This window comes from Equus quagga, chromosome 14 (assembly GCF_021613505.1).
Source record: "Equus quagga isolate Etosha38 chromosome 14, UCLA_HA_Equagga_1.0, whole genome shotgun sequence".
NCBI lineage: Eukaryota > Metazoa > Chordata > Mammalia > Perissodactyla > Equidae > Equus > Equus quagga.
Window position 1 is genome coordinate 24,617,037 of NC_060280.1, and position 12,546 is coordinate 24,629,582.

The window sequence follows — 12,546 nt, forward strand, 5'->3', positions numbered from 1 at the left end:
TAGATTTGTATACACACAACACACTCCTACTTTCCCATGGTCATTAACCCGTTCACCCACACAGGCAGTATTTTTCCTTGATGTATGGCATTTACCTACAGTTTCTTATATTAGCACTTAACATATTACTTACTCAATTCCTAGAGACTAAATTGCAACCACTTTTCTATGAGAGTGATTATATTTTTTGATTTCCTATCATCCTGATGTTTTGGAAACCCTTTCACATTCATTCCCTCTTAATGAATGAAGACAGAGAAGGCTAGCGGGATTTTCACCTGGCAGACATGTTTCAGGCTTATAAGGCACCCTCCCTGGGAGAAGAACTCCAAAAATACGTATGACTATTTTCCCTCTCTTCTTCCTCTCTAACATCTTACAAAGCCAGGTCAGAACATAATCTCAGAGTCCTTTCTGATGGGAATGGAGGAGGAAGGGAACCTGAGAACCATAGGTGTCTGAAGCCCACAGAGATGCTGGAATGGTATGTAACACAGCATTATCACTCTGGAAACTTTCCTGGATTTTCTCGGGCTGTATGCAACTCAGATTTTCCTGTGGTTCTCAGAAAGGCCAGGGCACCTCTCCGTGATTGATTGCATTCCTTCTGGTCTTCAAGCTCAGTCCATGCTTGCCTGTCTCCCCTCCAGAAATGTGATCCTTGGGATACAAGACTGAACAACCTTGCTTGTCTCTTATTTCCACCACCTGACTACAATTCCCATTTCTCACACAGACTCTTATACGAGATAACCAGCAAAACCAGAAGAGAATGAGCTAATATAAAGGGGACAGAAAGAGAAGAGAGAAGAAACAGGTGTCAATGAAAGCAGGATTTCTTGCAGGGCAGGGCCAAAGCCATTCTGGGTATGGAGAATCAAGCTTTAGTATTTGTGGGGAAAGGGCTGCCTGACAGTCCCAGGATCACATTCTTTATGCAACCCAGTGGCCACTGACTGTGAGGGTTGGTCTGGATGCATGTGAAGAAAAGAATAACTTGAGAAAACCAATACTTATTGAGCACATGTTATGTGCTGGATATTCTGCAAGGAACTGTACATCATTTAATCCTTGGCAGATGCAGAAATTGAGTCCCACAGAGGGAGGTTGCCTCATAGTACATGGCAAGTAAGTAGTAAAACCTCAATTTAAAAAAGAGCTGTAGGACTCTCTAATATCTGACTGAGGTCTGTGAGGCATCACTAAGGTGTTCGGAATTTGAAAGGAAAACAGAGGTACACATTTCTGGACAAAGATTTCTCAAGTATGCTTGAACAAAGGGAGTGGCTAAAGGAGGATTCATGTGGAGAAAATGATGCATAAAGTACCTGTTTCAATGCTGGACTCAATTTCTCCTGGTCCTGGAACCCAGAACCTTTCCTTTAGCTGAAGTCATATGGGAACCAAGGTCATTTAGGGCAATGGGTCCTGGTCTAGGGGTCAGTAGTCTTGTCATTCAACCCTGGTCCTGCCATGCCCTGGCCATGTGAGCTTTAGAAAATCTATTTCTCTTTCTAGACCTTGGTGTCATCTTCTTTATAACTGTTTTTAAGCATATTTTCAAAGATCCCTTACGGCTCTGAAGTTCTTTTAGTTTTTAATTTCTGGTCAAAGAAAGAATGCCTGTGAAGATGCACAGTGGTACTGAAAGAAGGCAAAAATACGGTATAGATGGGGTTGGACGGATGTACAGAAAGGCCCATCTAATGACCATAGTTTTTACTTTACCTCATAAATGGTAAAAGATTAGAAATGCTTAGCTATTGACAGTTCATCTAAAGTTTACAACCAGCTGATTCCTCCTACTCTTCTAATCTCCTGGGCACTTTTACATACTGTATCTCAGGTTTCATAAGGTGAGAACAAAGTTAGACCATGTGTGCTGGCTGAGCTGTTAGTCTGAGTCATGGAATAGGCGTGATCACTTTGTTCCTGAATTTCTGAACCTTTCCTGTTCTCTGAGTCCTGCTTTCCTCCCTGAACTTGCAACAATGTTAATGAATCATGGAAACATTGATCCCTTGGAAATTACTCTGGAAAGTGAGCTATCTAGAGAATTAGTGAATTACACAGAGTTATGCAATCAGTTATTGGCAGTGCCAGAAGAAGAACCCCAAGTCCAGGGACTTTTCCATCTACTCTGCTCACTCTACTAAGATGCTGCTATCTGATATCCACCACCCAGGCTCTCCTTCTTCACCTTACTCTACCCCTTTCTCAGTTACTGTCACTTAAAACAGTCTTCAGGAGAGTTGACTAGCCCACCTCAGCAGGGTTTCACAACTCACCAGAAGGCAGACAGATGAGAGACGCCGACACCCACAGAACAGCATGTCCTCTCAATCTGCTAAAGTGAATTCATGCTGCCATTTTTATAGCTCACTCTAAGCCCCAGAAGAGAGAGGAGTGATGCTGACTTTGTGTTTTAAAATGTATGGGGAAGGTTTAAGTCTCTTGAGGTCATTAATGACTCCTGAGGATAAAACATCTGCTCTTGCAGCAGAAAATAACTCAGAAATCTGCCAGACTAATTCTTTACCGAAGGCAAGACACCATCTGGTGATGGATGGGCAGGCGTATAAGAGAGCAGCTCATTATCTTTTAAAAGATCACTGGATTATGTAATATGTTAACCAAGCCCAGCAAATAAAGTATAATTAGAAAACAACCAGTTTTATTTTTATTATTCCTTTGAATGTATGGAAAGTGGCTAGTTCTTTCTTTACTCATGGATGAAAACTCAGTTCCCTAAGATTTCCGGTCACATTTAGATAACAAAACACCCTCTGGCGAGTAATTAGAATGCCCAACCTCATGTAACATTCAAACTTTCCAGTGTTCAGTGTTACAGCCTTTCCTCTTTTCTCATTCCTCAGTTGCTAACCATGGTTTCAGTTTCCTCCTCCATGAAAGAGAGAGAAGGCGAAGTGGAAGATTCTTAACTGATTAGTTGTTTAGTTAGCTACTATCATGTTACTAGATGTGTTAAATTTTTAAAACTGACTCTTTCTTTCATTGAGTGTTTTCATAGGCTATTCAAAGAAATTTATCCCTGTATTCTTCTTCTTCTCCATTTGATTTAAACTGTCCTACTCAATATGGTTGTTTATGATCCCATCTGCAGTCAAAATCTCATTTCTAGAACCATACATTCTTCTGGACAAGATCTAAGATAACACATGCCAGCTCCTCTATGTAGCGCATTTAGGAAACGGTCATCCTTCCTCTACTGAAACAAATGTACTACTTTAAAATAGCAATAGTCTTTCATTCAATTCTTCTACCAGAACAGCAAAGTAAATTTCATATCTCCATTTAGATTTCCAAGGATAAGTAAGGAACCCATCTGCTGTCTCTCTCTTTGCCCAGATTTCATGGGACATATGTCTCCTCTCTTTTGACTCAAGGTAAACCGAGATGTACCTCCTAACTCTTTCTCTTGGGTAGGGGATGTGGATTGGGAGACTTAGCTCTTTCCAATGGATCTCTTTAGAAATCTTTATTTAAATCCTCTAGCTCATAACTTTTATCCCTTTAATTAGGACAGAATTTCTCAACCTCAGCACTGTTAACATTTTGGGCTGGGTAATTCTTTTTCTTTTTTAAGATTTTATTTTTTTCCTTTTTTTTCCCAAAGCCCCCTGTTACATAGTTGTACACTCTTCGTGTGGGTCCTTCTAGTTGTGGCATGTGGGATGCCGCCTCAGCGTGGTCTGATGAGCAATGCCATGTCCGTGCCCAGGATTCGAACCAATGAAACACTGGGCTGCCTGCAGTGGAGCACGTGAACTTAACCACTCAACCACGGGGCCAGCCCCTGGGTAATTCTTTATTGTGGTATGATGTCCTGTGCATCATAGGGTATCTAGCAGCATCTCTGGTCTTTACCCAATAGATGCTCCACCTCAGTTATGATAACCAAAAATGCCTGCAGACATTGCCTAATGTCCCCTAGGGGACAAAAGCACCACTGGTTGAGAACCACTGAATTCAGAGAGGAGTTTAACAGTCAGCTAACCTGTTCTCTAAAAACTAATTCAAAATTTCCCCATGGCTGCCCATTCAGAATATAGTACTGATTGTCTTCATGTATTAGCCATTTTGAGATATGAAGAATCCATTTTAAAATTCTGTTCCAGCACATCCAGAACTCCTAGCAGATTGAAATTTCTCCTCTCAAAATGCCATTTTCTGAGCCATTTTCTGAGCTGTAGTATGCGATTTTGGATTTGTATGTTTTCTGTCATCAAACCATTCCCCCTGCAAAGATTGCAACTGTTGAGTATATACAAGACAATTTGCTGCTTCTCTTTCCAGTCCTCTCCCTTCACTCCAAGCCTTACAATATTTGTACCTGTCATACTGAACTTCTTGCAGATTCTCAAACAAATACTCCATTTCATACCTTTGTGCTTCTGCGATTTTGTCCACATCATTTCCTCTGAAGGGAATTCTGCCACCTAAAACTCTTCCTGGTGAATCCTACAGCTCTAATGTTCCTTACAAGTTTTACCTGCCATGCAATTCTCTTCCTAATCTCTTGAGCTTTTTCGTGACACCCTGGGTTCTTGACATTTCTCACTTACAGAGTTTATCAAATACTATTGAAATGTTCTACAACCTCAAATAAATTGTAAATACTGTTTGGCCTAGGATGGAGAAGTTTAAGACAAAAAAGTCTCCAAATCTGATTTCATGTTGGTTTTCTACAAAAGAAAGTAATATGTGTCCTCCCTTGTGTGCTCCCCAACACCTTCAGATAGGGCTGCCAGAGACTGCTTCAGCTGTGAAAGACACATGATGATCACACAATAGGGTCTGAGAGCTTGCCTCTGTTCTGTCCCACACAGATCCACAGCCATGGTATTCTCAGTGTCACAGAAGAAGAGACACCCTGACAGCCTGGAACATCAGGGCGGGGGGCAGAAGGAGAGTTGAAAGAGCCTTTAATCCCAATTCTACAGATGCTGGAATTCTCCCTCCAGAATTCCAAACAAGGGTTATTCAGTCTTTACTTGAACATCTCCACTGACCAGAGAGATATTATCTTGTTTGCAGCTTTAACTCTTAGAAAAATCTTCCTTATCTGAGCCCCAAACTGTCTCCATGTTCTCTCCACCTATCACTCTCCACCTCTTATAACCATCCCCACCAATCTCTTCTACAGTCTCCTCTTCTTGAAACAAAGCATCACCGCTTCCTTCAATGCTCTTTATATGAATTGATACCCTTCCCTTTGGGTGAGTCCCAGTTGGATTAACTCTGATCCAGAGTATGTAACCTAAAACTGAAAGTACTTCAGTTATGGCCCTGAACAATATGTTCATGCTTTCCTTAATTCATGAATTCTTGATCACGTCTGTGTGTTAGAATCATGAAATTCTGGGGAGGTAAGGATGACCTAGACACAAGCCTCATCCTAAAAGAGCCCAAACTATGACAGAGAGAATAGAGGTATAAATCTAATTCTAATAAAATGGGAAAAGTCTATATAAAATATCATAAAGTCATAGAGCAAAAAGTTATTATTTCTGCTTAAATAGTGCTAGAAAAATCTGCAGATAAAATGAAAGTTTTACGTATGAATAATAGTAGGGGTTCAAAAAGCTAACAAGGAGGAGAAAGACAATGCAAGCAGAAAAAAAAAGAAAGCATAGAATTATAAATGGACATTTCAGAATGTATTATCTTCTGAATAAAATATCACTTTTAACAAAGCATAAAACCAATTAATTTGTTGTAAGCTGCATATCACACTGTGGACTCATATTAGATTTACTATCCTTATGATACCCTGAAATGAGAATGTGTGGTAAGGAAATTAAAAATCAGGTACTTTGAATATCTAAAGGAATTTAGCATAGGTAATCTGAAGAAGGGAAAATTACAGGATATTATGATTGAAACTTTCAGACACTATTTATCCATTCAATATTTATTTATCTTGTTAAAGTACTTATTAAGCATCTGCTGTGTGCTTTACTCTGTGGTAATATTGGGTATCTAGAGATCAAAACTGAAAAAAAAACCAAGCAGTCAATACCATGCTTACTTTGATGGAGTTTACAATCTAGTAGGGGATACAAGCAATAAACAAATAGCTACATAAGTGAATATATGTTTACAAATTAAAAAGTATTTTGCCAGAAAATAACAGATACCATGAAGAACAATGTTCAGGTGAAACCTGAAGAAGATTCCTTCATTATTATTTCCTGTCAAAGGTGAGGTTTTACCAGTGGCAGGTAGTCTCAGGTGAGGCAAGTCAAGGCCTCAAAATGCTACTACCAGCCCTTCTCTTCCTTTTGCTGCACCTCTAGAGAAGTGATATGCAGTGTTAGCCCCAAACCTAGGCTACATCTGTCGCACCACCTTGGAGTATTGTGAGCAAACGCAAGTTTATTTAAAGGAACTCCAGGATGCTGAGGAATGTAGCAGATGATGAAACAGAAGGGGATGTTTAAGTTCTAGGTTAGGATCAGGTTAGGAATGTTGTCTGAAAAAAACAAAGGGAGGCTTGGGGAGCTCTTGCATATTACTTTTTTGTCTAAAACTCTGTCACTGTAAAGTGACTGGAATGTCACAAAATGTGTCTGGAGTGGTTCTCAATATTGGGTTCACCTGGGAGCTTTAAAACGTATTGATAATTTGTACCACATCCAGAGATTCTAATTTAATTGGTAGGAGGTGTTACGTGGGTGCTGAGACATTTAAGTTCCCCAGGTGATTCTATCGTGTAGCCAAGGTTGAGAACCACTGATCTGCAAGGCAGAACCAGGGGATTCGAATGGGTGAAAGGCACATTTTCACCTGCCAGGGGAGTTGTTAATCTTGATGGAAACACAGGGATAGAATGCATGGAATTTCAGCAGGGCTGGTGCATGAAAAGATGACTTGAGGCTGAAAGAGTAAGAGGATGCAGGCTCTGGGGCCATCCTCTGTATTACATTGTACAAATCCGTTGTTATAGCTATTTGTATTCCCTTAGCTGTGTATTTTCCTAACTGCCCATCCATTCCAGTGAAGTGTTCCCATTGAAATCTTTAGGTATATCGATCATTTTACATCAACAGGGGGTAACTGGAGGATAAAGAATTGAAACAGAATTGGGGTAACATATATCCAAGACAGTCGAGTGAATAAATGAACAGATGATTAGAGATATTTCAGCTTTTACACCAATTGTGATAGCTTCTACCCTCTTCACAGTTTCTTTTAAATTTAGTTGGCAAATTTAATTTATAATATCTCTTTATGTGATGTTACATCATATTGTATTATATATTATTCTCATCTTCTGATTTAGAGTTAACTATTTCGCTCTGATCTCTTAGCGACTAATGGAGTGCTTATCTCTGTGTCGTTGATATCTCCATGGATTCTAGATGAAATCTTCTATTTTGAAACCACTACATCTTTACTTAATAACCTTTCTGAACTCTGTTTCTAAACTCAGAGGTCACTTGTGTATTAGCATAATTTTCACCTGGAATGTCAATATCCTTCAACACCCTATTCATATTTCTTTCTCTTTCAACTTTCTAAAACTGCTGTCTCACTTTCATTCAAAACATTTGTTTCCCTGGAGTGGAGTGGAGACACATGGAGATTACCATTTTCGCAGGTATGCATGTTTGCTCAGACCCTCATTGACAAAGCTAAAAGCCAATTCATTCTTATGACTCCATCCTAGACCAGACTGGGGTTTAGTCTTATTTCCATAATGAAATGGAAACATCACTACAAGGAGAGTCTGTGGATCTAAGCTATAACCTAGGCTCTGCAGAAATTGATTCTTAGGCTTTTGGTACATTACCCACTCTTCCTCTCTGGGTCTTAGTTTCCCCTAAGGATAAAACAGTTTATATTTATTCAGTGTTTCATATTCCATGTAATATCTTGTTTACTTTTCTACAACCATATGAGGCAGATGTACTTTTATCCATAATTTACAAAGGGACACACTGAGGCTTGGAAAGCTTAAGTCACCTGCTCAAGGTCACACTGAGAGTAAACTGTCAGCTGCTCTTCAAACTGTCTGCCAGAATCCATTTGCAGAGCTCTAAAACACTGAACATATGGTGTTAATTTTCCCAGTTGTTTCTTACATCCAACTAAGAAAATAGTATTATTATTACTTCCACTTTAGAAGTTGATAAACAACAACTTTGGATCAGAGTATAAATAAGTTGCCCATATCACATAACTAATAATGGGCTGTCTATGGATTTTGACTCAGTTCTAATTTATTCCAGTGTTACTGCTTTTAATTTTTAAGCTATGCTGTCTCTCATAAGATTAGTCAGTCTCAAATATCTCTTTTACATGTAAATTTTAGGATTTTGGCTGTCAGGGAACAGGAGGTGAGAAAAGAATGTCTGTTACATTTTTACTCAGAATGATGTAAATGACTCCAGTTTCCGCACCTCCTTCCATCTCCCTCCTTCAGCCTTTGAGGTAGGCTGCTAAAGCAGAAGACCCTGTAGGTGAGAGATAACTTTGGTTTTTTCGAAAGGCAGGTGAAGACTGAGCTCTGCTGTTGGTGACGTGGGGGATAAGAGTAATGAAAGTTGGGACCTTTTATCCATCTTCCTGACTGGCATCCGGGGATTGGAAGCCCAATGTGGCTGGCTGTCCATCCCCTTATTCACTCTGTACATTGTGGCTATTTTGGGTAACAGCCTAATCATGGCAACAGTGCCTGTGAACCCTTCCTTACATGAACCCATGTACCTGTTCCTCTCCATGTTGGCTGTCACTGAGGAAGTGTTTCTGTGTCTACACTGCCCAGTGTCATGGGCATTTTTTGATTTGATGCCCACCAGATTGGCTTTGATTGCTCCCTGCCCTAAATGTTCTTCATTCACACCTTTTCTTACATGGAGTCAGGGGTCCTGCTGGCCATGAGTAATAATTGCTTTGTTGCCATCTACAATCCACTGCACTAGACAGCCATCCTGACCCCATCCTGTATCGTCTCCACGGGTCTGGACATTTCACTGAACAGCTTGACTCTCATGGCTCGCCTTTTAATCATTTTGTGGCAACTGCCCTACTGCCACACTAATGTTTCTCCCACTCCTGCTGCCTCCACTCAGATCTGATCCAGCTGCCTTTTGCTGATACTAAGCTCAATAGCATCCCGGGCTTGGCCAGTGTCCTGGCCACTGTTGGACTGGACTCACTGCTCATTGTGGTCTCTTATATGCTGATTCTTTACACAGCGCTGGACATTGCTTCTAGGGAGGGATGGGGGAGGGTTCTGAATACATGTGTGTCATGCATCTGTGCAGTGCTTGTGTACTATGTGCCTATGATTGGTGTGTGTGTGATGCATTGTGCTGCCAAGCATGCCTCACCTCTGGTTCACATGCTCAAGTGTAGCATCTACCTCTTTGTGCCTCCTGTGCTCAACTCTAAGACCAAGCCAATCCAACAGGGAATTGCCACCTTGTTTTCCTGTGAGAGACAATTTCCCTGAATCACTCCAAGGAGGCAGGGGTTTTGAGTCAGTCCATAAACTCTGATGGTGTTTCTGCTGTGGGCAAACCTCTACACCAGGCATTTTTTTTTATTAAGATTATGATAGTTTACAACCTTGTGAAATTTCAGCTGTACATTATTGTTAGTCATGTTGTGGGTACACCACTTCACCCTTTGTGTTTTTGCTGTTGAGCTGTGTGAGTTCTTTGTATATTATGGAGATTAACCTTTGTCAGATAAGTAGCTTGTAAATATTTTTTCCCAATTAGTAGGCTGTTTTTTTGTTTCAATCCTGTTTTCCCTTGCCTTGGAGAAGCTCTTTAGTCTCATGAAGTCCCATTTGTTTATTCATTCTATTGTTTCCCTCATCTGAGGAGTTATGATGTCCAAAAAAATTCTTTTGAAACTGATGTCAAAGAGTGTACTGCCTATATTCTCTTCCATAAGACTTATTGTTTCAGGCCTAATCTTGAGTTCTTTGATCCATTTTGAGTTTATTTTGGTGAATGGTGAAAAAGAATGGTCAAGTTTCATTCTTTTACATGTGGCTGTCCAGTTTTCCCAGCACCATTTGTTGAAGAGCCTTTCTTTTCTCCATTGTAGGCCCTCAGCTCCTTTGTGGAAGATTAGCTGTCCATAGATTACACCAGGCATTTTGAGGAGGAAGAGGAACAAGGAACTCAGAGCATTGCCGCAGGCTTGAATCTGGGTCACAAGAGTTATCCCTAGCCCTTCCCATCCCACGTCATATCAATGTATGCGGGTCTCTGTAGGTGCACATGTGCATGTCATCTCTAACACATATGATCAACGTGAGGGAACACATCATGAACTTCTCTTTTCTTTTTCCCCACAAAACTCCTAGCAAAAAGCCTGGCAAATAGTAAAGTAATAGTAAAGAATAGTAAAGGCTTGACACTTAATGGTATTTGAACTGAAATAAAATAAATCTCTGTTTTGATGGGTTATACAGAGATTAAAAGTCTCCTCCAATAAAAGAAGATCATCCTAGCAACACACTTTTGAGTAAAGTGAGCATGCTTTCTGGTATGCCTCAGATAATCATGGTTTATACTTATTTTCCTCAGCGTCATCATTAATAGCACTCTCCTCCCTCTCAAAAAGGTCCTTGTTTAGGAAACAAATTATATAGTAAACTTACCTATGAAGCAACCCTCTTCCTCTAATATAAGGAACCAGACTGTCCCCTCAGCCCAGCATCCCATTATCTCTACCCCCATAAATTATGTAATAGGAGACTCTGAGGATGAGAAACAGCTGACTCAATGGCCTCATCTTGGGCATAAAATAAAATATGGACAACCTCATAATGTCCAGGTTTCAAATCCTAAGAATCTGAGCCAAAGCACCAAATTCTGCTTTAGTAGAAACTCAGGCCCTATCTTAGGGCCAAATTTGTCTGGTGTCACTGTGCTTGAATATTCCTGTTCCTCTTTCTTCCCATCCCTTCAGCCCTCAGTAACCTCTTCATGCCATGTGACAGGTATATTTTCATCTATTTCTTTCTTTCTTTTTTTTTTTTTTGAGGAAGATTAGCCCTTAGCTAACATCTGCTGCCCATTCTCCTCTTTTTTGCTTAGGAAGACTGGCACTGAGCTAACATCCATGCCCATCTTCCTCTACCTTATATGTAGGATGCCTGCCACAGTATGGCTTGCCAAGCAGTGCCATGTCTGCACCCAGGATCCGAACCTGCGAACCCCAGGCCGCTGAAGCAGGACGTGCTCACTTAACCACTGTGCCACTGGGCCGGCCCTCATTTATTTCTTAACCTCACCTGTCCTCTGGCTCTGTCAGGCACTTCCAGGAACATCTTCTCATTTCTCCAGGGGAACATGTAATCAGCTTGAAGACCACTAGATTGAATGTCCACCAATGGCAGCTTCTGTAAAGCCAAAGATTTTGTCCTGGAAAAATCCTGGTAAATCTCATTATCAAATATTAAGGATGATGATTTCTTATGGAGTGGTTCCCAAAGATTTGTGAATGAATATGGGTGTCTTTCACTGAAGAGTGGCTAATTACTTTCTGCATTTAGTCAAGTAATATTTTAGCACTTCTTACATGTAAGCAGTAGATATATAACATTTTATTTTTAGATGTATCTTGAAGAATACATCTAAAATCTTAACAATGGAAGTTGCAGTAATTTCTTGGGGCAGGTCCAATATTTCCTTCTAGGTTTTAAATATCATCAGCAGATGGACATACCATGTAAGCCACAAGTCTAAAGCATGAATATGCGCAAATAGACTTCGGATATGTGATCAAATCTCATTTTTAGCAAAATTACTTTCTCTGCCACATCTTTTATAATGGAAATCATTACGTCTAGGGACATGATTGCCTAGCAGCAATACTCAGAGAGATGTCCAGATCATTCTTAACAGATTTTTTTTTCACAGTCAATCTGGAATCCAACACTAAAAAAACACAAATTGATAGTTGCATGATTTTCTTTTTTAAATATCATGTTAAAACATTATCTGGTAAATCTCTGTGGTTGTCTTCTGACTCTCTCTCTGTGAATTTGAGTAACAATTTCCAAATGACAAAAGCATAGATGTTTTGCAGCCTTGTGAGGTTGTTTAAAGTTACAGTGTCTAATATGGTGGCTGCTAGGCTATTGAGCCCTTGAAAAGTGGCTTGTTTGAATTGACCTGTATTGTAATGACGTGACCTGATTTTGAAGATTTAACATGAAAAAAAAAGGAAAATATCTTATTTTTCTTAACATAGCTTACGTGTTGAAATAATGAAATGATGTCATTTGGATGTACTGGCTTAAACAACACATACTTTGAAAATTATTTTTACCTATCTTTTTACTTTTATAATGTTGCTAATAGAAAATTGTAACTAATATATACTTGTATTATATGTCTATTGGAAAGCACTAGGTTAGAAGTTAAGTTGTGCAAATTAATAAGCAATAATAGTGCAATAGAATAACGAATTTGAAATTGTCTATTAGTATTTGTTTGTTTAATGAATTCCTCAGGGTTATGGTTATGAAATTTCCAATGAGAATGTCAAAGAAAA

The 12,546-nt window shown here is 39.7% G+C and overlaps 1 pseudogene; it reads left to right on the forward strand.

Moving 5' to 3' along the window:
- Positions 1-6,162: 6,162 nt before the first annotated feature.
- On the forward strand, positions 6,163-9,481 carry LOC124225505 (olfactory receptor 51G1-like; annotated as a pseudogene).
- The last annotated feature ends 3,065 nt before the right edge of the window (positions 9,482-12,546 follow it).